This window comes from Pleurodeles waltl, chromosome 5 (genome assembly GCF_031143425.1).
Source record: "Pleurodeles waltl isolate 20211129_DDA chromosome 5, aPleWal1.hap1.20221129, whole genome shotgun sequence".
Taxonomy (NCBI): domain Eukaryota; kingdom Metazoa; phylum Chordata; class Amphibia; order Caudata; family Salamandridae; genus Pleurodeles; species Pleurodeles waltl.
The window spans coordinates 647775798-647800288 of record NC_090444.1 but is presented as its reverse complement, the minus strand read 5'-3'; positions in this window follow the sequence as shown (position 1 = coordinate 647800288).

Sequence of the window (24491 nt, the reverse complement as noted above, 5' to 3'; positions counted from 1 at the left end):
GTGTTATGCAGATCTACAGTGTCTCATTGTTTCTTAAATTACTATGCCCCTTAGAAGGTAAAATACATTCTCAAAAACTTCTGTTCAGCTCACAAATCTCTGCCAAACCACATACCTGACTTTCTTTTAAAGAAGTTGTCCTCTTTTCAGGCAGCCAGGTTCATAAGCTTGGTTGACCCAGACCAGACTATGGGTCTCATTACGAGTGGGGAGCCAGGGAATCGCCAGCTCTGCCAGGATCTTGGATCCCGGTGGTCTGGCGGTGGTGGAGGTCCTAATCAGCCAAGCTGCGTTTCAAGCAGCGCTGACCTGGGGATTACGACCTTGTTCTCTGCCAGCAGTTTCATGGCTGTAGCACAGTCATGAAAAGGCTGGCAGAGAACAGGTGCAGGGGCCCCAGTGGGGCCCCTGCACTGCCAAGCACTTCGCATGGGCAGTGCAGGCCCCCCTGTCCAGCACCAGTGCAATGTTCACTGTCTGCTTTGCAGACAGTGAACATTGCGAGGGTGCTGGTGCCCCCTGCAGGCAACAGTATTGCCACCAGCTTGATTACAAGCCGGAGGCAATGATGTAGCCTGTTTCCCGCTAGGCCAGTGGGCAGAAACTTAGGAGTCCACCCACTGACCTAGCATAATCCCATAATAGCTCCGGTGGAGAGGTTGCCGCGTAAGCAGCGGCCACCCTGTCAGGAGTTTGGCGTAACTCATAATCAACCCCTATCTCTCTACATGCTGTGATATAGGTATTTTGTGGGAGGTCATTCCATTTTCAAGACTTGTAACAAAGGAGTTCTCGCCCATTGACCATTAAGATTTTGAACACTAATTGAAAGGCCCAAAACCACATTGCCAGGTCCCTTTTTAAACATTAATGTCACCTTCATTACACTGCCTTTTGTGTACTAGCGCTCCCTACCAACCACATTGCTAAGTCCCTTCTTAAATACTAATGTCACCTTCCTTACACTACCTTGTTTACCAATACTCCCTAGCCATTAAAAACTGCATGAGCACCTTAAGGTGGTCTACCCCCAACCATTTTGCCTTCCTCCCCCATTTTTCTTGATTTCGGTTTTGCTGGCATTAGGCCTTGCACACTTTGCCACTGCTAACCCGTGCTAAAGTGCTTGTGATCGCTCCTCTAAAACATAGTAAAATGGCTTATGCGCAATTGCCATTTTTAATTTACCAATAAGCCTCTAGTAAAGTGGTACTGCATCCTCTGGACCCTCCTCCTCAACATTCTCATCTGAATGGGCTTCTGCCTAGGCCCTCAACACCTTTTGGAATTCCTCCTTTCTGGAGGTCTTTTGGGTAGGTACTCCCATATCCTTGCAGAACCCCTTCAGCTGTTTAACGGTGTAGGTCTCCAGCATGGCTAGATCAAAATCTTTATCTCCTGCTTGAGACCCAGCCAGAGGCATGTTGAATGAGAATTTTAGTTAAAAAATGTCAGGTAGAAAATGAAATTGCAGAAAAAGGTTTCAAATAAAGCTGCCCTTTAACTGTGGGTAGGTAGTGAACACTTAGCTGTTGGATGTCACTGCACAAATACAAGTCCTATCCTCACCACTGAGCACCAATGTTAGAAATGGGGTCTTTGGTTAGCAGTCAGGTTACCCCCTGTCCAAGCAAGGACCTTCACTCCAGTCAGGGTAAGTCACACACAATCGAAATTATCCTGTGCCCATCCTCTGGTAGCTTGGCACTGAGCTGTCAGGCTTAACTTAGAAGGCAATGTGTAAAGTATATGTGCAATAAATCATGCACTAATACAGTAGAACACCACAAAAATATAATATAATATTTATCTAGATAAATGCAGGTCAAAATGATTAAGATGCAATAAGTATATGTTGAGATATTTCTGTAAAAATGATATAAAGTGTCTTTCATCTCATAAAAGCAATAAATGTCTCCTGCAAGCACAAAGTACCTGGATTGTGTTCAAAATCCCTGCAAAGAACCGCAGTGTGGGAGATGCGTCGAAAACAGGGAGGTGTGAGTCAATTTCCCAGGCCGCACACGGCAATGCTTCGTTTATTTTTCATGCAGGGACGGCTTTGCGTCAATTTCTGGCTCTCGGTCTTGGATCTTCTTCGGGTTGCGGGGTTTTCGGACGCTCCGGGGACGATGCGTTGAAATCCAGCTCTGACAGGACGAAGTCACAGGGGTTGTGGCGATCCGGTGGGCGTTATGTGGAAATTTCTAGCACACGGCAGGTGCTGCGTCAATTCCTCTCTGGAAGTTGGGCTGCGTCGTTCTGGCTCGGCTGTCTGTCGATCCAGTGGGCCGTGCATCGAATTTCCAGTCGCAAGGCTGGCACTGCGTCAATCTTCTTGTTACGAAGTCGGGCTACGTCATTCCGGTTTGGCGTGCTGTGAATTTTCCACTGCAATGCAGGCTGTGCATCGTTTCTGGCAGGCTGTGTGTCGATCTTCGCCACACAAGGAGTTCTTCTTGCAGGAATTTTGGTCCTGAGACTTCAGGGAACAGGAGACAAGCTCTATCCAAGCCCTTGGAGAGCACTTCTCAGCACAGCCAGAGAGCAGTAAGGGAGCAGTCCTTCGCAGAAATCAGTCAGGTGAGTCCTTTGGGAAGCCAGGCAGTTCTTCTTGGCAGGTTGCAGGTTCTCTTCTCCACGGAGTGTCTGAGTTGGCAGGGGCAGAGGCCCTATTTCAGTACCCAAATGTGCCTTTGAAGTGGGGGAGACTTCAAAGAGTGGCTTAGAAGTGCACAAGGTCCCCTTTCAGTTCAATCCTGTCTGCCAGGGTCCCAGTAGGGGGTGTGGCAGTCCTTTGTGTGAGGGCAGGCTACTGTCCTTTGACATGCAAGTGTCAGACCCTCCACCCTCCCAGCCCAGGAAGACCCATTCAAAATGCAGATGTATGCAAGTGAGGCTTAGCATCCTGTGTTTGAGGTTTGTCTGGGTGAATGCACAAGGGAGCTGTCAACTGAACCTAGCTAGACGTGGATTGTATGGCACAGAAGGATTTAAGTGCAGCGAAATGCTCACTTTCTAAAAGTGGCATTTCTAAAATAGTAATATTAAATCCAACTTCATCAGTAAGCAGGATTTTGTATTGCCATTCTGGCCATACTAAATATGACCTTTCTACTCCTTTCGGATCAGCAGCTACTACTCAAACAGCATATGAGGGTAGGCCTAATGTCAGACTAGGAAAGGAGCAGACCCCACAGCAGTGCAAAAACGAATTTAGGAGTTTTACACTACCAGGACATGTAAACTACACAGGTACATGTCGTGCCGTTCGTCTACACAGCACTCTGTCCTATGGGTTACCTAGGGCTTACCTTGGGGGTGACTTATATGTAGAAAAGGGGAGTTTTAGGCTTGGCAAGTACTTTTAAATGCAAAGTCGAATTGGCAGTGAAACTGCACACACAGGCCTTGCAATAGCAGGCCTGAGACATATTTAAGGGGCTACTGAAGTGGGCGGCACAATCAGTGCTGCAGGCCCACTGCTAGCATTTAATCTACAGGCCCTGGCACATATAGTGCACTTTACTAGGGACTTATAAGTAAATTAAATAATCCAATTGGGTATGATCCAATGTCATAATGTTTAAAAAGAGAGAGCATATGCACTTTAGCACTGGTTAGCAGTGGTAAAGTGCAAAGAGTCTAAAAACCAGAAAAAAACTGTATCCAAAAAATGGAGGGGAGCATGCAAAAAGTTAGGGGTGACCACCCTAAGGCTGTCAGGTCTAACAGGTGCTAAGGTGTGGCAGGGTGGGAGGGAGGAGCTGTGTCCATCCTCACGCACACATGAATAGGCTGTATCCTGCCTTCACAGAAAGGACTGCATATCTCCTGTGGTTAGTCTGAAACCAGGGCAGAGAAGGCAGGATGCCAGGAGACTTCAAGAGAAACTCTAGAAGCTTCACCCCCATTTCTAAGGCACAAGTGGGTATACATTCTCGACTTCAGACACCAACTCTTCAGTACACTTCTGAACCTGTGTATACTCTGCCAGGAAGGAGAGCTGTTGTGCTGCTGAAAGACTGCCACTCTTCTGGACTGCACTCTGCTGGACTCCTGTTTTGCTGTCCTGTCCTGCTGCCTGTTGCTTTCCTACCTGGGTGAGAAGGACTGGACCTGCATCTCTTGGATCGAGAATCCAGAGTGACTCCAAAGGCCAGTTGACTGGCCTCCTGATCTGAAGCCTCAGGGACATAACAGGCTTCTAAAACCTTGCATCTGCACCTGGACTCTGCCATCTGTAAGCCTACCCTGTCAAATGGTGCCCCCTCAATCCTGGACCCTTGGAAGTGGGCATAAGGTGCTTTGACAGCCTCTGTGGATCCAGCAGAACTGATGAATCTCTTCTGCTCTGTGGCCCAACCATCAGCATAACTGAAGCGTCCCCCCTCCTGTGATGATTGAACCTGTTGCAAAAACTCCCATCTCTGCCGCAGCCCATATCAACTTCAGGACCGCCGCTATGTGTGTCATCCTTGGTGAAGGCCATCGCATCCGCCAAATGTGCGATGCATTGCTTACTTCGGACTTCACATCTCAGGACCTTGTCAATAGGATCCTCAACGTTGATGCAAGAGGACCTTACATTACAGGCTTTCTGCATATCATCACTGATGCATCGCTCTGGCTGCGTGAGACATCTCCGACCTGGATCTACGCAACGCTTCGCAGACCAGGACTTGTGGTATTCTTTCCAGCGGGCCTAACCGGGTCCCTGTAGCCTGCCCATGCTCCATTGCGGTCGACCTGAACTTGTGAATTTGTCCCGATCCAACACAACCAGATATTCACAATTGTGACTTTACAACTTTTGGCACTATTTTCTTTAAAACTTTAAAATTCAATATCAATATAGATTTTTATAATTTTGGTCCTATTTTAGTTTTTAAATGTTGCTATAGTTTTCTAGCACAGCTGTGGGCTTCTTTTGTGGTGTGTTGCACTGTGTTATTGTTTGAAATGTCGCACACATTTTTTACATATTGCCTCTAAGTTAAGCCTGACTCCTCTATGCCAAGCTACCAGGGACTGAACACAGGTTAAATTGGGATTTTCTTGCAACTTACCCTGACAAGGATTGTGGTTGCTGTTTGACCAGGGTTCACACCCAGTCAACCAACAGCCCAATTTCTTACACCACTTAAAATGAATAAAGAAGAAGAAAATAAATGAAGTACTAAAGGAATATCTCATGTACAGTTCTCAAGTAACAATTTCATGTGTGTGTGGGATTGAGGCATGAAAGAGGCATGATTTTTCACACAGTACTCACATTTCAGTTTGTTTCTTAGGAATAGTGATCACAATTTCATAACATGTGACACTTCACACAACCGACACCTGAAACTCAGGCTCCAGTTCCTGCTGACAACTGACTGCCTCCCTGACGCAGGCAAGTATTCTAAGCAAAATGAAGGCAGTCCACCATGTGCATCCTTCACCCTGAGATTGGCTATCACCAATATATGCCCCTGTATGTAATTAATAGATCTCCTAAGAAAAATAGTATTGGAATGCTTGAATTAATCTGTTTTCTTGAATCCTGATTAATCAAGGCATTTTAAGCCTTATTCCTTCCTTCTCACCACCCCAATATACTCTCCTGTACTCATCATTTTTTTGTGTCAGTGCCAACTTACTTTAACATTTGGTCCTTTGTTTGCATATCAGCCGGAACTTGCTTGCCATGCATTGCACTAACCTCCTAAGCTTTCCATATTAGGACCCTTCGGGAGACAATTTCACCTGCTAAACTCTTTGGCTATGCAGCATTAATTTAAACATGCATTTTCCTTACCTACAAAATTAAGCTCCTTTTCCAGCATTCATTGTTTTATTTACCTATTCTCTTTTTGTAATTGGATAATTCAATGACTGTATACAAGGGTCCTTTATAATTTACAACCAACGGGTAAGTATCTCTTCATGTGCGGCACATTCTTCACACACCACTGAGTGTTCTTAACTTATTTTTCATAAATCACTCTTCAGGTTCAGTGTGACAGGATAACAAACTATTTTTCCTTCATTTCTTAAAATCAAGTTCACACACCATTCTGTTGAGTAGCACGTACCCTGCCTGATATCTTCTCTTGCGTCGCACTGTATACAGCGGGAAGCCCTTTGGCCTAACCTGTGGGACAGCAGTGAAACCGGTGGGCTGCCGCATAGACCTATAAGGGTCTCCTGTTGGCGGCCGGCCCGTCAGTGTGGTCTCAGGTGCTCCACTCTCCGGGGACCACGCTGGGGAACACTATAGCTCTTCCTGTATGTGTCCCAGAATCCTTTGGAATAATTAATTGGGTTTTCTGCTAACCAATCCAAGAGGGAAGCCATTCTATTCTTTCTCCTTGGAGCTTCATAATCTAAGATGGCAGCACCCTGTCTTCCTGTCATAGGGGTACATAAGGGGTAGAATTCTCTAACTGGTAGAATTCTCTTCCTTCGTGTGTTGCAAACACTTCTTCTCTCCTCTTAGTGCATTTCTTCACTTTTGCCAGAATTCCTCAATCCGACTGAGGTTCCCCACTCCTCTTGGCAGTCCTCTCTTCTGTTGAGTGTTATTGCTTCTGTTGGTTCTCTTTGCCTCCTTGTGCTCTTCTGATGGCCTCTTCTCTACCTTGTCATCTTGGACCTTTGCTGACTTCATTGGAGGTATTTTCCCTTTGGGTTTTTTTAAGAGTCGGAGTAGAGCACACAATCGATCCGTCCCCGCTGTAATCTCTCTTTGGGCTTGTGACCACACCCATGTCACGCCTGTCACTTTCATTGCTTTATGGGCTTGCCTTTTATAATCCGCTTGCTATTTTTAGTGAAAGGCATGCATACATCATGCTTTTTCCAGCGTTTAGCCCTCCTCAAGCACACCGGCCATCTACTGAAAACAAACATGGCTCCATGTTTTCAGCATGATTTCTGGACTACTTTATCTTTTTATTTTCCACAAATGCACAATCTGCTTAGATGCTCAAAAGTTTTGGTGGCATTGTGGCTGCTGGAAGGGGTTGCCCTTACCTCTGGCAGGCCAAAACTCTCAAAACCTAGGCTCTGAGATCTTTTCCCAATCCACAGTCTGCGAACAGAAATTCTCCATGGGAAATTTTTCACACCATTCCCTTGAGTACTTCGCTATACAACACCATCTTCTTTCAAATTTTCCACCGTTTACTATCAAATTCATGAATGTTTCCTGTTTATTAATTTTTAGAAGCCCTGAAGAGGACCCTGTCAATTATGTAAGGGGTCAAAATGTCACAGACACTAGCCTGACTATCTCTGAGATAAAAATAATAATTGTGATGAAATCTTCACGGAACCTGATTCACTCAGTCCATCATGATTATCAACCCTATAGATTGCCTTTTCATGCTTGTCTATTTTTACTGTGATAAATTGAGTACTGAGCACCATCATTCAATTTAGTATTATTTAAAAAATATGCTCTGATGCTGCTATTTATTGAATAAGCTTTTTCTCATTGGTAGACTTGAAATCTACAGTCACGAATTGTGTCACTAATGATACTTACTCTTTGTTTCTTATTTTATAACTTTATCCGAATATCGCAAATATCTCTAAAAGTACATATAAACACACAATAAAAAACATTAAAAGTTATTAACCCCTTTGCTGCCAGGCCTTTTCCCCATCAGGTGCCAGGCCTTTTTTGGCTATTTGGGGCAGTTCGCACTTAGGCCCTCATAACGTTTTGTTCACATAAGATACCCATGCCAAATTTTCATCCATTTTTCCTACATCCTAGGGATTTTAGATTTTTACCCTGAAAATGGCATCAACAAAGGGTTTGCAGTGCTAAAATTACCATCTTCCCAGCTTTCAGGAACAGGCAGACTTGAATTAGAAAACCACATCTTTCAATACAATTTGGCATTTTTCTGGGACATACCCCTTTTTAACTGTTTTTTGTGCTTTTAGCCTCCTTCCAGTTAGTGACAGAAATGGGTGTGAAACTAATGCTGGTTCCTGGAAAGCTAAACATTTCTAGAAAGTAGACCAACTTCTCAATTCAGCAAGGGGTCATTTGTGTAGATCCTACAAGGTTTTCCTACAGAAAACAACGGCTGAAATAAAACAATATTGAAATTGAGGTACAAAAACATTTTTCTCCATGTTTTACTCTGTAACTTTTTCTTGCGAAGTCAGATTTTCAAAAGTAATATACTGTTACATCTGCTGGACTCTTCTGGTTGCTGGGATATATTGGGCTTGTAGGTTCATCAAGAACCCTAGGTTGCCAGAGCCAGTAAAGGAGCTGCACCTTGCAATGGGTTTTCCTTATTTACCTGGTATACAGCACTTCATTTGGTGAAATACAAAGAGTGGAAAATAGGTATCAAGGAAACCTTTGTATTTCCAAAATGAGCACAAGATAAGGTGTTGAGAAGCGGTAGTTATTTGCACATCCCTGAATTCCGGGGGGTCCATACTAGCATGTGTATTACAGGGCATTTCTCAAATAGTCATCTTTTTTACACGTTGTCTTACATTAGGAAGGAAAAAATGTAGAGAAAGACAAGGAGAAATACCACTTGTTCTGCTACTCTGTGTTCCCCCACATCTCCCAATAAAAATGGTACCTCACTTGCGTAGGTAAGCCTAATGCCAGCAACAGGAAATGCAACATGGACACATCACATTTTTACATTGAAATCTGACGTGTTTTTTGGTAAGTGCTTAGCTGTTGATTTTGGCCTTTAGCTCTACCAACACTTAGGGAAACCTAGCAAACCTATACATTTTTGAAAACTAGAAAACTAGAAAACTAGAAAAATCTAAGATAGGGTGACTTGTGGGGCTCTCACTGGGTCCTGTTACCCAGAATCCTTTGCAAACCTCAACATTTGGCCAAAAAAACACTTTCTTCTCACATTTCGGTGACAGAAAGTTCTGGAATCTGAGAGGAGCCACAAATTTCCTTCCACCCAGAGTTCTCCCAAGTCTCCCAACAAAAATGGTACCTCAATTGTGTGGGTAGACCTAGTGCCCGCAACAGAAAATGCCCCAAAACACAACATGGCACATCACATTTTCCCAAAGGAAACAGAGCTGTTTTTTGCAAAGTGCCTAGCTGTGGATTCTGGCCTCTAGCTTATCTGAAACCTATTGAAACCTACCAAACCTATGCATTTTTGAAAATTAGACGCCTAGGGGAATCCAAAAGAGGGTGACTTGTGGGTTTCTCACCAGGTTCTGTTACCCAGAATCCTTTGCAAACCTCAACATTTGCCCAAAAAATACTTTTTTCTCACATTTCGGTGATAGAAAGTTCTCGAATCTGAGAGGAACCACAAATTCCATTCCACCCAGTGTTCCCCTAAGTCTCCCGATAAAATTGGTACCTCACTTGTGTGGGTAGACCTAGTGCCCGCGACAGAAAATGCTCCAAAACACAACATGGGCACATCACATTTTCCAAAGGAAACAGAGCTGTTTTTTGCAAAGTGCCTAGGTGTGGATTTTGGCCTCTTGCTCAGCAAGCACCTAGGGAAAACTACCAAACCTGTGAATTTTTTAAAGCTAGACACCTAGGGAAATCTATTATGGGGTAACTTGTGGGGCTCTCACCAGGTTCTGTTACCCAGAATCCTTTGCAAACCTCAACATTTGGCCAAAAAAACTATTTTTCCTCACATTTCGGTGACAGAAAGTTCTGGAATCTGAATGGAGCCAGAAATGTCCTTTCACCCAATGTTCCCCAAATAAAAATGGTACCTCACTTGTGTGGGTAGACCTAGTGCCTGTGAGAGAAAATGCCCCAAAACACAACGTGGACTCATCGCATTTTCCCAAAGGAAACATCTGTTTTTTGCAAACTGCCAAGCTGTCGATTTTGACTTCTAGCTCAGAAAACACTCAGGGAAACCTACTAAACCTGTGCATTTTTTAAAACTAGACACCTTGGGGAATCCATGATGGGATGACTTCTGGTTCTCTCACCAGGTCCTGTTAATCAGAATCCTTTGCAAGCCTCAAAATGTGGCCAAAAAACATTTTTCTCACATTTCGGTGACAGAAAGTTCTGTAATCTGAGAAGAGCCATGAATTTCCATCCGCCCAGTGTACCCACAAGTCTCCCACTTAAAATGGTACCTCACTTGTGTGGGTAGGCCTACTGGCCGTGACAGGAAACGCAACATGGACACATCACATTTTTACATTAAAATCTGATGGGTTTTTTGTAAAGTGCCTAGCTTTTGGCCTCTAGCTCAGCCGGCACCTGGGGAAACCTAGCAAACCTGTGTTTTTTGTAAATCTAGACATCTAGGGGAATCCAGAATGGGGTGACTTGTGGGGTTCTCACCAGGTTTTGTTACCCTGAATCCTTTACAAACCTCAAAATTTGGCCAAAAAAACACTTTTTCCTCACATTTAGGTGACAGAAAGTTCTGGAACCACAAATTTCCTTCCACCCAGCCTTCCCCTAAGTCTCCTGATAAAGATGGTACCTCACTTGTGTGGGTAGGCCTAGTGCCTACCTGTTTTTGTTGGGGAGGGCACCTGCATTTTTGGTCCCGGGCTCATCAGCCATAAAGGGAAACCTACCAAGCCCAAACATTTCTGAAAAACTAGACACCCAAGGGAATCCAGGGAGGTATGACTTGATGGATCCACCAGTGTTTTTTTTACCCAGAATACTCAGCAAACCTCACATTTAGCTAAAAAAATCAAATTTTTCCCACATTTCTGTGTTGGATCACTGCACCAGGACAAATTTCCCACCACCCAACGCTCCCCTCAGTCACCTGTTGAAAATTATATCTCACTTATGTAGGTGGGACAAGTTCCTGGGACAGGGAAGAGCCAAAAACATGTCAAAATTGAGGCGGGAACCAAAACGGGTCCCAAAGGGCAGTTTGAAAAAAAAACATTTCTAGGCTGACAAGTGGGGAATAATTTTTATCAGTATAGATGCAACAATGATTGGTGGTAGGAATCTTGTGGATTCCGGAAGGTTCCATCACAAAAATGTGGGAAAAATGTGGGATTTCCAGCAAAGTTGGAGGTTTGCGGCCATTGTGGGTAAAAAAGTGGAGCAGCGTGCATGTGAAGCACACCACCCTGGACTCACCCAGATGTTTAGTTTTCAGATGTGTCTAGGTCTTGTGGAGTTTTCTGCATCGCAGCGTCCCAAAGTCCAAAAAGTGCAACCCTCACCTTTCCAAGTGGGACAATTTTGAGAGTTGGACAAGCTCTCATGGCACAAATGTAAAACCAATACCCCAAATAATCAAATGTCCTCTTGCTTGCCATGGGAGAAGATGTTTTAGTGTGCAGGGGAGAGCTGAAAGACTGCTACCCCCTTCAGTTGGGGTGGGGGCATAACCATGCCCTTACTGGTTGGTAGCCACCAGCCCACTATTTTCTTTAAATTCCCTGGCATCTAGTAGGCTTTCTACCCCTCTGGGGAGTGGATTGGGGGTAATTGCCCCATCTGCCCATCGGTGAGCAGACCATCTATGGCCCCATTAGTTTGGGGTGGGGGCATGGCTATAGCCCCACCCTCTTTTAAAAGAAAATCTTCCTTCGTGTCTGGTGGGCTTTCTGACCCCATTGGAGGTAGATCTGCCTTCCAAAAATAGGCCGATCAGCCCCCAAAGGGGCAGATAAGGGCAACAGTAATGTGCCCCCTTGGGGAGCAACCCTTGCCCAAGGGGCTGCCCCCCAGACAAAACACACAAATACCCACACACCAATCCCTGGTGCCTAAGTGGGTTCTGCCCTCACCGGGGCAGATCGGCCTAATAGAAATAGGCTGATCTGCCCCCAAAGGGAGCAGAAATGGCCTAAAATAAATTTGCCCCCCATCGGAGCGACCCTTGCCTAAAGGCTCGCTCCCTTGCTTGAAATTGCCACAAGAAAAAAATCCCTGGTGCCCAGTGGTTTCTGCCCCCACTGGGGCAGATCAGCCTAATAATAATAGGCCAATCTGCCACCAAGGTGGGCAAAAATGGGCTAAAACAAATTTTTCCCCCTAGGGAAGCGACCCTTGCCTGAGGGGTCGCTCCCCTCACGTGAAACTAACCTAAAAAAAATCCCTGTGTCTAGTGGTTTCTGCTCCCCTCAGGGGCAGATTGGCCTAATAAAAATAGGCCAATCTGCCCCCAAGGGGGACAGAAATGGCCTAAAGACAATATGCCCCCCAGGGGAGTGACCCTTGCCTAGGGGGTCACTCCCCACATATAAAAAAATAAAATAAACAAAACATATATATATCTGGTGTCTAGGGGGCAGATTTGCCTAATTACAATGGACCGATCTGCCCCCAAGGGGGGCAGAAATGGTCTAAAACAAATTTGCCCCTCCACCAGGGGAGCGACCCTTGGCTATGGGGTCGCACCCCTCACATGAAACTGACCTTAAAAAAAAATCCCTGGTGTCTAGTGGTTTCTGCCCCCCTTGGGGACAGATTGGCCTAATAAAAATACGCTGATCTGCCATCAAGGAAAGCAGAAATGGCATAAAGACAATTTTCCCCCTGGGGAGCAACACTTGACTAAGGGATCACTCCCCACAAATAATTTTTTTTAAAAAGACAAAAAATGTCCCTGGTGTCTAGGGGTTTTTGGCCCCCCAGGAGGCAGATCGGCCTAACTTTAATAGAACTGGCCTTAAATTAATTTGCCCCCCCTGGGGAACGACTCTTGCCCAAGGGACCTCTCCCCTTATTCAATAATGTAAAAAACAAAAAATCCCTGGTATCTAGTGGGCATTTCTGCTATCCGATGCATCGTTATCGGGCAGCAGAAATGCAGAGAGAGACATGAAAGGAGAAGAAAGGCCTTTCCTCTCCTTTCATGCCTCTCTCACCCCTCCACGTGATCGGAGGAGAAATGCTTCTCCACGCTGACGCCATCAGATGCCATTGGGGGTCCCGAGGGGTCCGGAGGGGTCCCGGTGGGGCGGAGGTGGAAGGGGAAGTGATTCTCCTTCCATCCCTGCCCAAGGGGGAGGAGTGCGAGGCTAGCCCCATACAGGACGTAATGGTTATGTCCTCAGCACATGAGCGGTGCAAAAGAGGGCATAGCCGTTACATCCCGGGCACCCGAGCAGTTAAAAAACAATAGTATCAATAATTAAAAAAGAAAGCCAAGTCTTAACGTGCCCTACACATTCCAATCAGTTCAATATAAATTAAGACCTTTCAAGGTAATCAATAATCATTGAATGGCGTGCACGCACCGCAGCCCATAGAAATGGTCCCACATGAACAATCACCTCTCCACCATCATGCTGTAAAAGAATATGCAAAGCTTTCCAATACCACGTCTCTTTAGTAAAGGGATCAAAAAAGCCCTAGAGTATATGGATAAGTAAATACAAAAAATATAAAGTGTCTTATTGTTTGTCCTGACTTTTCATCACAGAGGCAAGGTTTGGTATGCTGGCATTATAGCCAAGTGAGAAGCACAATGGATAGCTAATCATTAAGTTTCCCTGCTCCTTGGAGGGAAGTGTGGGTTCTGATTAGTTACTGTTACTCATTATTATAGCACAGTACTTCAGATGCTTTTATCAGTGTTTGCTCCTCGGTGCTACCACGTCCCCAGGAACATGGCAACCATTCTATTGTGTGCACCTGCCTGTTGAGAGTGCCCTACAATCGTCACATCTATTGCCTTAGGCAATGCTCTGTTTTTCTCATTGGTGCAAATCTTTGCAAGCTGCAAGGATATGGGACAGGGCCGCTTTTGTCCTTGTCTGACCAGCGAATCACAAGGTGCCAAATATAGACATAACGCCTCTATACATTAATGCACCACTTTGCATTATTAAAAGGTGCAGCTTTCCTCTGGTGTTTTTGTTAATTCAAGGGAGCTTCATACATGATCTTGCCCCCTTCCTGGAGAAGAATAAGGACAGCCTGTAAGGAGAGAAAATCGCAGATCCATATGTGATATATTCTGTCCAGAGAAAGAATGTATGAGGGAAACATTAAAATTCTTTAATGAAGCGAACACTATAAAACAACCATTAGGAAAGCTAATATAGCTTGTCGTTTCAAACTGGTGCACTTCTTATTTTTTTTAAAAGCAAGCATGTGTTACAGAAAGGAAAAAAATAACATGCTGCCACCTTAACATGGCCGCCAAATGCTTGAAATAAAATCTTAAATGAAAAAAAAAAAAAAAAAAAATGATGTTGCTTTTTTTCTGGTGATTATTTGTTCAAATACTAAGCCTTTTAATTGCCTTATGCATTTCGTTATTATTAGTTGCGAAGGTGACAAGAATAAATCACCACCTCAACATGCATTCACATTATAGACAGCTACCATATACAGTATCGCCCACACTACCTCCCTGGGACGGGTCATGACCGGTGACCGACACCACAGAGGGGGGTAAAAAATCCTCCGATGCGTTGCACCAGAGGATTTCTTTTTTTATAAAAAATAAAACGGGAGACAAGGAAGATCTTCCGTGTCACCCCACCTCCCAGTCTCCCTTTTGTGACATCAGCATGCCGTGAGGCGTGCTAACACTAGTATCCATTTTCCCCACTGGAGCCGGAAGCAGCCGTGGGGAAAACAGGCCCAAATTGGCCTTCCGGACATTCAGGAAGGCCTTGTTTGAAAGGGGAGATTCTCCCCTTTCAAACGTGGCCTTCTTGAATGGGTTTCCTGGCCCTCGATCGCAGTGCAGCTGCAATCAACGGCCAGTAAACCCCCACTAGACACAAGGGATTTCACTTAGGGGGGTCGGTCCCCACAGAAAACGAGCCGCCCTCCCCTGGGCAAATATTTTTTTTAATGCAAGTTTACCCCTGCCGGTTGCGATCGTGCCCCCCAGGGGTGTAAAAAATGAAAAACAAAAAATAATAAAAAAATAAAACCAGATGAAAATGATAGGGGCAATAATTTTTTTAACATCTGTATGGGTTCCCTGGAGCCTGCGATCAGCCCCAGGAAAACCACACACCCACCCACATATAAAGTGATCTCTTTACATATATATATATATATATATATATGTATATAAATATATATATATATATATATATATATATATATATATATACATATATTTATATATATGTGTGTATATATATATATATATGTATATATATATATATATATATATATATATATATATATATATATATATATATATATATATATATTCCAGCAGTTCTCTCGCAGTTGTAGCTTGCATCTTCAAAGCAATGCACATACTTCAACTGACGTGTTTCAACTGTAGCTTTTAGGCAGCAATAAAAAAGTCAAGTAACTCTTGTGATTATGTTTCTGCTAGACAAGGATCTGACTTTTGTCTAGTGGCAGTTTTGATGCCATTAGGAAGCGCAGAAGGGTCAGAAGGTTTATGTGCCTACTGCAAGGATCACAACTGTATTATATGTAAATAGCTGAGTGGATTAGTAAAGCCAGCCATTACCTGTGCTATAATACAAATTAAATGTATGTGCTGGGGGCTATGTACAGATGAAATGCACTTTTGGTGGCTGATAGTGAGGGAATCATAAGTAATGGGAGTTGGATAACCCATAATGATTTTTGCACTGGGTGCTTGAGGCACTAAAGACTGTGAAGATTGGTATGTGACAAGGTGTGGTAATAGTGTGTCTTTTTTTGAGTGTCTTGAGAGAACATGCTGATTGAGGGAAGAGGCAAATGTAAGGTGACCTCTACTGTTGCAGGTATCACACACACACACACCAGCAATTTTGGGACTGTCTACGTAGGCTAACGTTTTAGAGCGACAGTTTAACCAGTAGCAGGGATAGCATCTCGTTTGGTGACTGCTGCTCAAGCCCTAACTCAGGTTATAGAGGACAGCTCTGATGTAGAATCAGAGACTGAGACAGCAGATATTGAGACAGCATCTGAGAGATGGAACAATGGCGCATACTCTGGGAGTGATTTTTCAGTCAGAGGAGTCCCATTCGATGACACCTCTTCCAGTGATTATGAGAGAGGTGATGAGGACAGTCCTGCTGTCCCTTCGCAAGTGCAGTCTGTGCAGAAGGACAATAGTGGGTTGGCCCAACCCAGAGAATAAGTACATACGGCGGCAAGCACAGAGAGAGTGCTAACTCCCCAATTTAGCTCAGCCCCAAATTCCACCAACCAAATCGTATTGTGTAGACATCAAAATGATCTATCACAAAACAACCTGGCTTTGTAAGGCAGGCACCTGTGTTTTTGGTCCTGGACTCGGCGGCCATATACGGAAACCGACCAAACACGGACATTTCTGGAAATTAGTTATCCGGGGTAGTCCTCAGAGGTGTGACTTGTGTGGATTCCCCTATGCTGGGATCCACAAAATTCCTACCACCCAGTGTTTCCCCAGCTATCCTGATAAAAATGCTGCCGCCTTTGAGTGCCTGTATCTAGGGCCTGCATCAGGAATGGATCACCCCAAGGTCAACAGTTGCCCTCGTGTAGGGACAAACATTGATCGTTGTGTGATCTATTCCTGACATGGGCACTAGGCCTACCCACACAAGTGAGGTACCATTTTTATCAAGAGACTTGGGGGAATGCTGGGTGGAAGGCCATTTTCTGTCTCCTCTCAGATTCCAGAACTTTCCATCACCAAAATGTGAGGAAAATGTGTTTTTTTGCCAAATATTGAGGTTTGCAAAGGATTCTGGGTAGCAGAACCTGGTGAGAGCCCCACAGGTCGTCCCATTCTGAATTCCCATAGATGTCTAGTTCTAAAAAATGTATAGGTTTGCTAGGTTTCCCTAGGTGCCGGCTGAGTTTGAGACGAAAGACCACAGCTAGGCACTTGGCAAAAAACAGGTTAGTTTTCTTTGTGAAAATGTGATGTGTCCACATTGTGTTTTGGGGCATATCCTGTCGTGGGCACTAGGCCTACCCACACAAGTGAGGTACCATTTTTATCAGGAGACTTGGAGAAATGCTCGGTGGAAGGAAGTTTGTGGCTCATCTCAGATTTCAGAACTTTGCAACACTGAAATCTGCGGAAAAGGTGTTTTTTTTTGCCAAATTTTGTGGTTTGCAAAGGATTCTGGGTTACAAAACCTGGTGAGATCCACACACGTCACCCCATTCTGAATTCTCCTAGGTGTCTAGTTTCCACAAATATATAGGTTTGCTAGGTTTCCCTAGGTCCCGGCTGAGCGAGAAACCAAAATCCACAGCTAGGCACTTTGCAAAAAACATCCATCTTCATTGGAAAAATGTGAAGTGTACACATTGTGTTTTGGGGCATTTCTTGTTGCGGGCACCAGGCTTACCCACACAAGCGAGGTACCATTTTTATTGGGATACTTGGAGGAATGCTGGGTGGAAGAAAGTTTGTGGCTCCTCTCAGATTCCAGTACTTTACAGCACCCAAATGTGAGGGAAAAGTGTTTTATTTGCCAAATTGTGAGGTTTGCAAAGGATTCTGGGTAACAGAACCTGGTGAGGGCCCCACATGTCACCATATCGTGGATTCCTGTAGGTGTCTAGTTTTCAAAACTGCCCAGGTTTGCTAGGTTTCACTAGGTGCCTCGCTGAGATAGAGGCAAAAATCCACAGCGAGGCACATTGCAAAAAACAGCTCTGTTTTCTTTGTGAAAATGCGATGTGTCCATGGGGCATTTCCTGTTGCGGGCGCTAGGCCTACCCATGCAAGTGAGGTACCATTTTTATCGGGAGACTTGGGGGAACACAGAATAGCAGAACAAGTGTTATTGCCCCCTATCTTTCTCTTCATTGTTTCCTTCCAAATGTAAGACAGTGTGTAAAAAAGAAGTCTATTTGGAATCCCCTTAATTCACATGCTAGAATGGGGGCCCCGGTATTCAGAGATGTGCAAATATCCACTGCTTCTCAACACCTTATCTTGTGCCCATTTTGGAAAAACAAAGGTTTCCTTAATACCTATTTTTACATCTTCATATTTCACCAAATGAATTGCTCTATACCCGGTATACAATGAAAACCCATTGCAAGGTGCAACTCATTTATTGGGTCTGGATAGCTAGGGTTCTTGATGAACATACACGCTCTATGTATCCCCACAGCCAGAAGAGTCAAGCAGAAGTAACAGTATATTGCTTTCAAAAACCTGCCATAGTTATAAAAAGTTATAGAAGAAAATGTGTCTGGAAATGGCTTTTTTTCACCTCAATTCCAATATATTTTTATTTTAGCTGTTACTTTTGTCTACTTTTAAGAAATGTTTAGCTTTTGGGGATCCAGCATTGGTTTCACACCCATGTCTGTCATTAAGTGGGAGTAGGCTGAAACCACAAAAAATAGTAAAAATGGGGTGTGTCCCAGCTAAAATTGTGCTGAAAAATGTGGTTTTCTGATTCATGTCTGCCTATTCCTGAAAGCTGTGATGATGGTGATTTTAGCACCACAAACCTTTTGTTGATGCCATTGTCAGGGAAAAAAATCACATGCTTTCTTCAGCGGCTCTTTTTTCCAATTTTTCTGAAAGCAACAACATTTTAGATGTATTTTGGCTTATGTCTTGGCCTCCTCCAGGGGAACCCACAAACTCAGGATACCTGTAGAATTACTAGTATGTTGGAAAAAAGGATACATATTTGGCATGGATCGCTTATGTGGACAAAATGTTATGAAGGCTTAAGTGCAAACTACCCCAAAAAGCCAAAAAAGGGCTCAGCAGTGGGGGTGGGAGAAGGCCTAGCAGTTAAGGGGTTAAAGACTTTATAACAAGATGACAGAAAATAAACCACTAAAGAGGAAGGACTTATCTTTGTGCAGCCACTCAAAGAGAAGGAAGTTAATAGCAAATGTGGGCTGCTCATGTACCCCATCCTAGGTGCTCTGGTGGGTGAAAGCAAAATGCGCATTATAGTTTAACAAACCAATACATACATATATTATGTATATTTTTCTTTGAAAAACTATGCCCTGGTGAGCTAAAACTGTCACTAGGGCCTATCCTCAAAAATGGGTGGTAGAGTTGCTTTGGTTGTCAATCTTTGAACCAGCGAGAAACAGCATGGAAACAGAGTGTACTGTTCTGAAGGGTATATGGCAGCAGTCACCTGAAGGTGCATTTACAGTTAAGACCATAGTTCCATTAAATTAAAACAGATTGAATGCTCTTTGAAAAGCTCTCTGGCTTAAAATCTGTGGGAGTCCAATGGGTAGATAAATGAGCTTTTAGTACGCTATTTATGAGGACTGATGGTGCAATAAAATGTGATTTGTGGTGTTGTAAAGCTTGCTAAATGCCGCAATAAAACCTACTGTGTATTTTAATCTGTACCAATTTGTTGCAACGCTGACCCCAAAAGAGTCCCATATCTATCCATTCTTCTCAAACATTGACGTTTAGTTTTTCATGAGATTAGGTTCATGTTCACGGTCATCATACTTGCATAGCAGATAGAGCAGAATTAATTTTCTTCTGGGCACTGAGTAGCAACCTCCAGATAATTAGTGTGCTACCCATATATGCACAAATATACTTTATTCATTAAATTCCTTAAACAAACTTAAGAGCAGTTCGCAGGCAAGCTTTAAGGAACAGAATATTAGTTGGACACACATCTCACAGCTAGCATTTTATAGACTGATGTGAAACACCACACACCTATTAACATATTCGCAGAGACAGTGACAGGCCGACAGATGCATACGCCAGAGACCTATGCATGGGGTAAGTTGTTGAGGTTCGCTTCATTCTACTGTCCAACAAACAGTATTAGAAGAAACACAATTACATACAAGAAAACACAGCAAAAGTGACCAGACTTGCATCACAACACTCTAACCATTACCAGGTCATACCTTCCTCATCCCAGCCCATGCTATTTCATTAATATTTTTATATTGCAGATATCACCCGTGAGGGTATCCAGATGCTTTGTAGCAGGTGTGTGAGGCCAGCACTGGAGGGTTTAATCGAAGCTTGCAGAGATCAAGAAGAGAGGAGCCTCTGATGTGTTGTGTGAGGTTGTTCCCGGCTTTAGAAGCCAGATATTAGAAGACGTGACCCTTTACTCTGCTTTTGTGTATGTGTAGGGTGTGTGCTAGTGAGAGTCTGGCAGAGCAGAGATATCTGGAATGTTGGCAGAAATTAATGTGGACATTTAGGGGGTCATTCTGACCCCCGCGGGCGGCGGTCGCCGCCCGCTTAGAGGGAGCCGCCATATGGCCACTCCGCGGTCGAAAGACCGCGGAGGCCATTCTGGCTTTCCTGCTGGGCTGGCGGGCGACCGCCAGAAGGCCGCCCGCCAGCCCAGCGGGAAACCCCTCCCCACGAGGAAGCCGGCTCCGAATGGAGCAGGCGGAGTGGGTATGTGCGACGGGTGCAGTGGCACCCGTCGCGTATTTCAGTGTCTGCAAAGCAGACACTGAAATACAAAGTGGGGCCCTCTTACGGGGGCCCCTGCAGTGCCCATGCCATTGGCATGGGCACTGCAGGGGCCCCCAGGGGCCCCACGACACTCCTCACCGCCATCCTGTTCCTGGCGGCCGGAGCCGCCAGGAACAGGATGGCGGTGAGGGGGTCGGAATCCCCCATGGCGGCGCAGCAAGCTGCGCCGCCATGGGGGATTCCCAGGGCAGCGGAAAACCGGCGGGAGACCGCCAGTTTTCCTCTTCTGACCGCGGCCAAACCGCCGCGGTCAGAATGCCCGGCGGGGCACCGCCAGCCTGTTGGCGGTGCTCCCGCATCCCCGGCCCCGGCGGTCCTTGTCCGCCGGGGTCGGAATGACCCCCTTAGTGTTAGACCTGGCATCCTTGGCGTGGTCTCCCTTGTCTTTTTTGCTTCTGCTTCCCATGTTTTGACTGTCTGCTGGACTCTATTTTTGCTGTTTTTTTTTACTCTGGGCACTTTACCACTGCTGACCAGTGGTAAAATGCAAGTGCTCCCTGTGTAAATTGTGGCCCGTATTTATACTTTTTTTAGCGCCGCATTTGCGCCGCTTTTTGACGCAAAACGGCGCAAACCTACAAAATACAATGGCATTTTGCAAGTTTGCGCCGTTTTTGCGTCAAAAAACGACGCAAATGCGGCGCAAAAAAAGTATAAATACGGGCCTGTATGTGTAATTATCTTTTCCATGATTGGCATATTTGATTTACTAGTAAGTCCCTGGTAAAGTGCACTAGAGGTGCCCAAGGCATGTAAATCAAATGCTACAAGTGGGTCTGTAGCACTGATTGTGCCACCCACAAGTAGCAGTAAACATGGCTCAGACCTGCCAGTGCAGTGACTGTGTGTGCAGTTTTAAATTGCCAATTTGACCTGGCAAGTGGGTCCAAACCTTCCCTTTTTATACATGCACAGCACCTCAAAGGTAGATCTTAGGTAGCTCTATGGGCAGGGTACAGTGTATTTCAAAGGTGAAACATATTCTGATGTGTTTTATATGTCCTAACTGTGAAATACTGTCAAAACTGGGTTCACTGTTGCTAGGCCTGTCTCTCTCAAAAGGTTAATATGGGGGCTGCCCTTAAATATCTTTTGCGTGCAGTTTCCCTTTGGGAGCAGAGAGATATCTGAAGTATTGGGTCTCTGAGATCACAATTTTTAAAAACATATTTTGGTGAAGTTGTTTTTTAAATTGTCTCCTCAAAAATGCCACTTTTAGAAAGAGGGCATTTTTCATGCTTAAATCATTCTGTGACTCTCCCTGCTTTTTTAATTCCCTGTCTGGGTGAGACTGATAGTTGGGCTGTTTGTAAATCCCCTCTAGACAATGACACAAAGGGAGCTGGAGAGTAGCCTGCATATCCTGATGGGTCTACACAGTGCAGTCTCCAACCCCCTGGTGTGAGTCTGGAGCCAGGCCTGGGCAAGGCAGGATCCTGTGAACAACAGAGACTTTCCTTTGAAATTTGCCTACTTCAAAGGCAGAAAGGGTTATAAGTAGTGGACCCGCAACCCCAGATTTTCAGATTACTTCTGGATTCAAGAGGAACCTCTGCCTCTGCCAAGGAGAAGAGCTAAATAGATGTAAGAGGAGTACTGCCCTTTTGCCTGTGACTGTGCTTTGCTGGGTTGGCTTGCAGTTGCTGCTTCTGCCTGAAAGAGGACAAAGACTGGACTTTGTGGAATATTCCTGCTTGTGAAGTATCTCCAAGGGCTTGGACTGAGCTTGCCTCCAGTTTGACATCTCAGGGCCATCAAAGACTTCCTCTGCCAGCACTTGGACTTTCTGCTGATACTCCTGGCCTGCCAAGTGGTGCCCTGTCCAGTCCCTGGGCCCTTGAAAGTTGAAGCTGGTAGAACAAGGACTGAAATCCACACACAGGATGTAGTGCAGGGAAAATGTATACACATCACCTGCATCGTGGCTAGAGAAACAATGGAACACCTGCATGCGGCTGCTGAAAACTACGCAAACCCCACACAGTGCAGTTTTCTATCACCTTGCGGCTGGATTTCTCACGCATCATCCCTGGGCGTCAAAGTGAACCTGCCTAGACCGGAGTTGCACAGTTCAGAAAAGAACGTATGGCCTCACTTGCAAGTGAGAAAATGACCCATCGCTGACTATTTTGACACACGGTCACCCGGACTTTTTCTTTTTTATGCAAATCAGGTACTTTTTGCAACAACATTTCCATTGTTTTCTAAGGAGTATGACTCTTTATTTTAAAAAATCATATCTTGACTTGTGTATGTTGGATTTCTGCAGTTTTGCTCTTATTTGATTTAGATAAATATTAGTTATTTATCTGAGCTGGTCTGGTGTCCATTTTGCAGTGTTGTCACTGTATTACTGTGTGATTTGGTACAAATACTTTACACATTGCCTTGAGATAAGCCTGACTGCTTGTGCTAAGCTACCAAAGGGGGTGAGCATGGGTTATCTAATTGTGTATCTCCGTTGCTCTGACTACAGTGTGGGTCCCTGCTTGAACAGAGTGCAAACTGACTGCTAACCAGAGACCCCATTTCTAACATTTAGCTAGGCAGTGCCTGTGCTGGGGAGTGCTTTGAGGGTGTGGGTGAGGTGCTTGAACTGTGTAAACTTGTTTATTGGAGCTAGTGGGGTTTCTTAAGCTGTGGTGAGATGTGGGCTCAACTTGGGAGGTTGAGGAGTAGTATGGCTGCTGTGTTTTGGACAGTGTACAGTTTTATTGTAAGCTGGTTTGTTATCCCTACATATAGACTGTTACCACAATCTAGTCTGCTGGAGATGAGGGATTAGGTGACTGTTTTCCTGGTAGCCACATGAAGATTTTCTTTAGCATTCCTACAGTGAGCAGGAGGAGGCTAATGAGTTGACCTGGATGACCATGTCCAGTTTGGTTTCTTTAATGATGCAGAGGTTTTTTGCTTGCAAGCTAAGCATAAATCCAAGGACTGTGGGCCACCCAGTGGAATCCCATGGCAAGGCATCTTTCCCAAAGACCACATCTTTAGTCTTGTTCGATTTGAGTTTGACACAATTGGATTTCATCCAGGTGACCAATTTGGACATGCACATGGTTAACTAGTCCCTGGTGTTGGATGTTTTGTCCAAGAGGGACATTATCAGAGGGACATTGGATGTTTTTAGAAAGTTTATGTTGTGAGGCCGTATGACGTTGGCCAACAGAGTTATGTACATGTTGAAGAGTGTTGGGCCGAGCGAGGAGACTTGTGGGACTCAGCAAATGAGTTCCCATGCTTCAGAGGAGTAGGGGGGCATGTTTACGCTCTGCCAGTGAGGAAGGAGTGTATCCATTTGTGGGCCTGTACCTGGGTGAATGGGTCTTTGAATCAGAATGGGATGAGAGACTGTATCAAAGGCTGCTGATAGGTCTAGGAGGATGAGGGCTGCAATTTCCCCCATGTCGAAGGTCACTCAAATGTCGTATGTTGCTGCTATGAGGGCGATTTCCATGTTGTGGATGGGTCTAACCCAAATCCAACAGAGACTACCCGATATACCCTTCTTTTCTAGAAGGACTAAGGCATCCCTCTATTCCTTACTGATGTTGCATGGAATAAGTCTTATCTGATTCTGTAGATCTTTAACTCAATTTAAAGCCAGGTTCTCAAAGCTATTTGGTTGCAATATGAAAAAAATCATGTGGGTTTAGGTGATTGTACAGACTTCCCACATGACTGATACTTAGTTACCATTGGTGAATTTACAGTGTGTCATTATATTGTATGTCATTTGTTTTTTGTGTTGTATGTGAGTACTGAATCGTCTGGACTATCGCCATTTCGCACTTGATATTTTGACTGTTTATGTATGAGAATGAATTGAATATAAAAGAAGATATATGAATAATACTATTTTGCATCCAGCATCTATACTTGAGGTCCATCTTCAATGTGATATAGGTACATATCAATTTAATTTAGTTTGAAAAATTAGAAGATGAATACAGAGGCTCGCAGACCTGTGGGGTTGCTAATTCTGGCTCAGTGAGTCTCACATGATGACTGGTATATTATTGGTGGTTGGGTCTAAATCCTGACTGTAAGGTATCGAGAAGTTGGTCAGAGAGGCACTAATCATTACCTTTTTCTAACACCTTGTCTGCATAAAAGAGGAAGGATATC